Below are 7776 nucleotides of genomic sequence, written 5' to 3' on the forward strand. Positions count from 1 at the left end.
TTTTAAACAATATGTCATGGTTTCAATACATTAGTAATATGTCCAGAGAGGGGACTTGGGGTGATCACATCATTATGCAAGCTATAGCAGATGCTTTTAATTTAAGGATTAATGTAGTTGAATCCAGTGAGAATTTTGCTGAAGTAACTTTAGTAGAACCTGTGAATGTGTCACTTTATTCGAGGTCTGTATATATCGGGCACATAGGGGAAATGCATTATGTCTCCACTATACCCATAACTCATGGAACTACATCTCAATCACTCAGCCAAAGAACGTCCCTTGACTCTGATGATTTTCCAATTAACAACCGCAAACGGAAATCAATTGACACAGCTCAAAACCAATGCATTTTATCTGCATTGAGTGCAAACAAACAAACAGCTTATAACTCAAGTTCAAAAACATGTGTTGCAAGTTTCCAGTCAGTCAGTGAATTAAATTGTGCTCAATACCAAAGGGCTTGTAGAGCAAAAATGTCATCTCCTGAGCAAAAAGCAAAACAGAATGCACAACAAAAGGTTTATAGACATAAAATTGCATCTCCCGAGCAAAGAGCAAAACGGAATGCACAGCAAAAGGCTTATAGAGAAAAAATTGCATCCTCTCAGCAAAGAGCAAAACGAAATGCACAGCAAAAGGCTTACAGAGAAAAAATTGCATCTCCAGAGCAAAGAGCAAAACATAATGCACAGCAGAAGGCATACAAATGAAAAGAGGTTTATAGAGCAAAAATGGCATTGCCTGAGCAAAAAGCGAAAAAGAACAAACAGCAAAATACTTACAGAGCAAAGGTAGCATCTCCTGGACAAAAAGCAAAAAGCTTGCAGGCTGAAAAACATAACTAATATTGACTCAGCTATTTCCAAGTTTCATGAGACTGTTGCCAAAGGTCCATTGTATGTTTGCTAATGTTGTGATCAGCTATGGTATAGACATAGTGTGCTTTCTTATAAAAAATTTAGAGAATCTAATCTTGAAAGCATCAAATGTTTATGTAATAAAACCAGTGTCAATAATGTAGAATGGATATGCAAGACATGCCATAGCTATTTGATTAAAAATAAAATTCCACCATGTGCAATCATAAATGGGATGGTATTTCCTGAGAAACCAACCTTCTTTGATCTTAATGAACTAGAGTGCAGATTACTTGCCCCTAGGAGTGCTTTTCAAAAACTTATGCAAGCTCCCAGAGGAAAACCGCTTAAAATTCATGGAAATGTTGTCAATGTACCTGCTAATGTATGTAGCACAGTGTGTCAGCTACCACAGTTACCAAGCAATACTGGGACAATAAAAGTAAATTTGAAAAGAAAATTACAGTACAAGAGCTCAGTGTTGTCTTTAAATGTAAGACCACATAAGGTTCTTGAAGCTATTAATTGGCTGATTTTGAATAGTAATCTTTATAAAGATGAAGGTATAGTATTAAATCCAGCCTGGGCTAGCGAATATGATACAGAACTTGCACAAGATAAAGATTCTTGTGAACAACCACTACCCTTAAGACCTGAATGTAGCAATGGAGCTACTAGTAGTAGCATGACTAATGATTGCATATTAAGTGATGATGACGAAGACAATTGGAGTGAAGATGAAACAGAATCCCCAGCAGGTGTTACTGATACCATGCTAACAGCAACTGACTTCCTACAAGATAATGAGCGATCACGTATCTTCAATGTTGCACCTGCTGAAGGAAACATACCTTTAAGTATATTTAAGGATAAGCATTCAGAGGAATTAGCATACCCAGGCATATTTCTTGGTCAGCCACGACAGCAGAGTAAATTTGTGCACTACAGTGATGTCTGCAAATCAGAACTTTGTAGGTCAGGTAGAAGAGCTGCCATGTGTGTTGAAAATATGTTTTATAAAACAAAAAAGTTACTAATGAAAATTCTTCTAGGTAAATCGAATATTGCTCTACAAAAGTGTAAGGCAAATAACAGAAACCTGACTGCACATCATTTAAAGCAAGAAGGGGCAATAGAGAGGTTAATGTGTTATGATGAAGGGTTTAAATTCCTAAGTGCACTACAAGGATCTCCTCCGTATTTTGAGAAAGCCAAGAAAGATCTGTTTGCAATGATAAGGCAATTAGGACCAGCTACATTATTTTGTAGTTTTCATCTGCTGAAATCCAATGGTATCATCTTCTCAGAATTCTTGGTCAACTTGTAGACCACAAGATATATAGTGACAGTGAACTTGAAAACCTAAACTGGGAGGACAGATGTAGGCTTATTCAGAGTGATCTTGTCACATGTGCAAGACATTTTGATTATCAAGTTAATCAGTTTTTGAACAACTTCCTTTTAAGTTCTGTGGAGCCATTACACAAAATATCAGATTGGTTGTGTAGAGTTGAGTACCAACAGCGTGGCTCACCTCACATCCACATGTTGATATGGATTGAAAATGCACCAGAATTCAAAGTGCAGAATGACTCAGAGGTGATTGCGTTTATTGATGAGATAATAACTTGTGAAAAACCCACAGACAATCCTAAATTGCTTAATCTGGTCAACAGACAAGTGCACCGCCATTCTCACACTTGTCGTAAGAATACTAAAAGTGAGTGTAGGTTTAACTTTCCACAGCCTCCTATGAGGCAAACAAAGATTCTTTATCCTCTGGATGCTGACATGCCCCAAAATGAAATAAAAGTGTACAAAGATATGTGGAAATCAATAAAAAATCATCTTGATGATATGAAGGAAGGCGAAGACATTTCATTTGATCAACTACTTTTGAATCTCAATGTTACAGAAGAGAATTATCTACTTGCAGTAAGTTCATCACTTAACACTGCCACAATTTTCTTAAAGAGAAATCCTAATGAGCTGAGAATTAATAACTATAATCCTGCCTGTCTTAGAGCATGGAGAGCTAACATGGATATTCAGTATGTGCTTGATGTGTATGCATGGGCTGTTTATATAGTAAATTACATTTCAAAGGCCCAGAAGGGGATGAGTGATTTGTTACGTGAAGCATGTACTGAGGCCAGAAAAGGGAATACTTCTATTAAACAACAAGTAAGGGATATTGGCAGTAGATTTGTAAATAATGTTGAAATCAGTGCCCAAGAAGCTGTATATATTACACTGCAATTACCTATGAGAAGGTCATCTAGGCAGATTATATTTATAAACACTTCACCTCCCAAAGAGAGAGTTGAACTTCTTAAGCCCCTGAATGATATAAAGGAAATGGATGATGATTGCGAGGAAATTTACACCAGTGGATTGCTTAAGCGATACTGTAAACGGCCAGCCAAACTGGAAAATGTTACCCTTGCAGACTGGGCTGCCTGGTATGATAGAACAGTGAAGCCATATGTAAAGTTGTCTTATGAAATGGATACTGATGGTTTTCCATCAGAACGTTTTGTTGACCATTTTCATAACGATGATAATGAAGGTGATGAAAAGGAATTTAGCAAAGCTAAAAAAAGAAACAAAGCTAGAATTATTAGAAGTGTGTGGTTTAACAAGGAAGCTGAACCCGAAAAGCACTACCGTGAGATTTTGATGCTATTTACATCATGGAGGAATGAGGAAACAGACCTTATTGGCGCTTATTCTACTTTCCAAGAGCGGTATAGAGCAATGTCTAAATCTATTGATGAACAAATGAAACAATATGCTGTGTGCAATGAAGACTTTAATCAAATACAACTAGATATGAGTGTACTGGAAGAATCGTATGACTCCATAGCACCTTGTAATCAAGATATTGAGCAACAAGACTTAGGTGAAGGCAGCCAGGACTTACATGCTGACTTTAATGAGAATTACAATCTTTCTGATGACATAGGAATACCATCAGCTGATAATACTGAGCCTTTAATATTAAATGAAGGACCAGATGATGAATACTGCCTCATGGTTCAAACATTGAACAAACAACAGACGGAATTTGTTTATCACGTTTTACATATGATCAAAATATCACAAGATCCATTTTACTGCTTTCTCTCCGGAGGAGCTGGTGTAGGAAAATCACATGTCACTAAAGCTTTGTATCAAGCAGCTTTGAAGTATTATAACTCTAGAGCTGGAGAAAGTTTTGCTGAAATCCATGTCCTAATGTTAGCACCAACTGGTAAGGCTGCATATAACATTAAGGGAAATACCATTCACAGTGCACTAGCAATACCAGCTTGTCAATCATTGAAAACCTATAGGCATCTTGACTCTAGTAGACTCAATTCTCTAAGATGTCGCATTGGAAGTGTCAAACTTATTTTCATAGATGAAATATCAATGGTTGGAAACACAATGTTTAATGTGCAAATAGATAACAGACTTAAAGATATCAAAGAAAGCCCACTACCTTTTGGAGGTGTTAGTATTGTGGCTATAGGGGATTTATTCCAACTGCAACCAGTCATGGATGATTACATATTCAAAGATTTGAGCACAGAATATGGAATTCTTGCTCCAAATCTATGGCAGGAACTTGTCAAAATGTTTGAGCTCCATGAAATTATGAGACAAAGAGAGAGTAAACAGTTTGCAGAAATGCTTAACAGATTAAGAGAAGGGAAGCATACTCAAGAAGACATAGCAATGCTGAAACAAAGGGTTCTACAACCTAACAATGGCAGTTATCCAATGAAAGCTCCACACTTGTTTATACAGAATGAGAAAGTAAACAATTTCAATAATAGAGCACACAATGCTATCCAAGGCATGAAATACACAATAAAGGCTTATGATAGTGTTGTAGGAGCAAATTCACATGAGCTTAGAGATAAGATATTAAGCCAAATACCCAGTGGTCCAAGGAAAATGAAACAGTTACATGGTGTATTAAATTTAGCAATAGGAGAGCGAACAGAAATATGTCTAAACACACAGACTGATGATGGCATAACAAATGGTGCTAGCAATGCGATTAAATGTACACAGTTATACCAAACAGGCAAGCCATCTGGTATAATATGGGTAAAGTTTGACCATACTGATGTTGGTGAAAAAACTAGACATAAAAACAGGCAACTGTATGTCACTGGCATTGAACCTACATGGACTCCAATAACACCAGTAACTGCTGAATTTAAAGTTAGTAGAACCAGAAGTGTCCAAGTTGTAAGAAAGCAATTTCCACTTAGACCAGCTGTGGCAAGGACAATTCATAGAGCTCAAGGTGATACTGAAGCTAGAATTGTTGTGAATTTTGAAACTCGAAGAGCTATCCCACACATACATTGTTGGTCTAAGCCGAGTAACAACTTTAGAGGGCTTGCATATCACTGATTTATGTGAAGGCGAGATAAAAGTTAGTCAAGATGTAGAGAAGGAAATGGAGTGTCTGAGAACAGAAGGTAAATTAGATATCTGCATTTCACCTATCTATAATTCACCTGATTCTTGCATTAAGTTATGTTATCTCAATGCACGTTCCTTACAAAAACACATTGGAGATATACGAGTAGACCTTAACTACTCAAGTACAGATGTGACCTTGTTTTCAGAAGCTCAGTTTTCTGTGAGTGATAGTAACAGCATATATGACATTGGTCAGTATAGTTTATTTAGAAATGATGCTCCTTCAGTTGGAAATGTGACACCATTTGGTGGTACAGCAGTTTATAGTTGGATTGAATATTATCCAGGGTATCCATATTGCTGCAATACGAATGGAGTAGAAATAACAGTAATATGATTAATAGTTGTTCCCCATGTTACCTATATAGCCATTTATCGGTCTCCTCAAGTTTCAATCAGGCAACTATTGACAGCTTTATCAGAAGTTCTAGCAATGCATTTAACCAATTTTAAAATATTTATGGGTGATTTCAATGTCAACTGGTTTAACCACTCAGAAAGAGAACCCTTGTACAATTTTTTCATCAGGGAACATCAGTATAAACAACTAATGTCATCGTATACAACAGACAATAAGACTTGCATAGATCACATATATACCAACTTGCCAGAAACACAAGTTAGAGTTTGTATTTTAGAAACATTTTACAGACCATAGAGCAATCTATGCATTGCTTGACAATTTTTCCTAACATTTTTCCTACATTGGGCAATATAATGACCCTTTGTCTTAAGAAAATTAAGGAAAAACTCTGATAAAAATAGCTAATAACATTTACATGATCAATATTGTACTAACAAAAACTTGTTTAATGGTCTCATAAATGGAACTTATTACCATATTACATGGAATTTTCATGACACTTTAATGTTGCAAATTGAAGAAAATCATGAAAATTAAGTGTTGTGAAATAAATGTGATAAAATTCCTGTTTATAAGGATTGACAGTCAGAACTGTGAGCAACCGTCTACGCTATTATTAAAATTTTGTCGGTTACATGAAAACATTTTTAATATACAGCCATGAGGATAGGCATTTTAGTGCAAGACACAGCATTTAAGTGAGTCCAGTATTTGGGTTTTGGCAAAATCTGCACCTCTCAGAATGTACCAAATTTATCATAAACATTCCATAGTCCTAGCCCAATGCAGGCAATAGGTAAGGTTTGTCACAGTACGTCCAGCATGACACATCATATACAGGCTAGTCAGCCCGAAACTATGACCCGGATTTTTATTTGATTTTTCTTCAAATCAGAGGATCAAAGCGCACCAATCAAAACCGCGCCGTACTCCGAACAAAAGATAATTAGCAGGCAAAATGCGCTGTCGGTAGCGTCGGCCTATGGGTAGTTGTCAGTTAATGAAATAACCAATCGGCGAAAGGCAATTTCGATCCGCATACTAATTAATCCTCCTGGATAATTTGTAATAAATAGCAGTTAAGTTACCGTGGCATGTTCAAAGCTGATCTCATCGGATCATCTAGAATTCCAACCAATTTTTCAGAGAAGCCAGATAAACATGGCACCGAAAGTTCCAGCAGCAAAGAAAGGCGAGAAGCGAGCGGGAAAAACTAAGTCGGCGGCAGTTGATGGTTCGGCCAAGAAAAAGAGGAAGGGAAAGAGAAAGGAGAGCTATGCGATCTACATCTACAAGGTCCTTAAGCAAGTTCATCCCGATACGGGTATTTCTAGCAAGGCCATGGGTATCATGAATTCGTTTGTGAATGATATCTTCGAGCGTATCGCCAATGAGTCTTCCCGCCTGGCGCACTACAACAAGAAGTCGACCATCAGCTCCCGCGAGATCCAGACCGCCATCAGGTTGCTTCTGCCCGGAGAACTTGCAAAGCATGCTGTCAGCGAAGGCACTAAGGCTGTCACCAAGTATACCAGCAGCAAGTAAACATCGACTCCAGCGTTGATTCACAACAAAAACGGCTCCTTTAGGAGCCACCACATGTCATAAAAAGCAATGTCCAACGTGTCAGTTCTTTAGTTATTAACCCCTTCTGCTCCTTTAATCGCCACACTACACAAGGCTTTCTTTTAAGCTTTCAGATTTGAGATAACTATTAGATTTAAGAGAAATATATACATAGAGTTTTTTGTGTGTGTGTGTTTTTTTTTTTGCAAAATAAAACTGTTTACAGCAATGAATGGCCCAGTTCAAGTTCTTTATGCTTTTCTTTATAAAGGATAGCTCGGAACGCTGCCTGTCAGTTTTTCACGCAAACTTTCCGTGTGCCGTCAACGTTTATCGTGGACTATTATAAGACTCCCCGCGAAAATCAACAAGCCAGTGGCACCTAATGTCATGTTCTCCGCGCGCGCATAATTTAACAGGCAGTTTCCGCGCGCTTAGCTTCCGTTTGTTACGTTGCAATGAACACTCGCACGAAGTATCATGTAATGGTTTTCACACTGAAGA

The 7776-nt window shown here is 37.5% G+C and overlaps 2 pseudogenes; both read left to right on the top strand.

Annotated features, from left to right (window-relative positions):
- Window positions 1-6: 6 nt before the first annotated feature.
- Window positions 7-6509, top strand: LOC145472940 (uncharacterized; annotated as a pseudogene).
- A 338-nt stretch (window positions 6510-6847) lies between these two features.
- On the top strand, window positions 6848-7448 carry LOC145472937 (histone H2B.1 pseudogene; annotated as a pseudogene).
- The last annotated feature ends 328 nt before the right edge of the window (window positions 7449-7776 follow it).

This window comes from Orbicella franksi, unplaced genomic scaffold, assembly GCF_964199315.1.
Source record: "Orbicella franksi unplaced genomic scaffold, jaOrbFran1.1 SCAFFOLD_811, whole genome shotgun sequence".
Classification (NCBI taxonomy): Eukaryota; Metazoa; Cnidaria; class Anthozoa; order Scleractinia; family Merulinidae; genus Orbicella; species Orbicella franksi.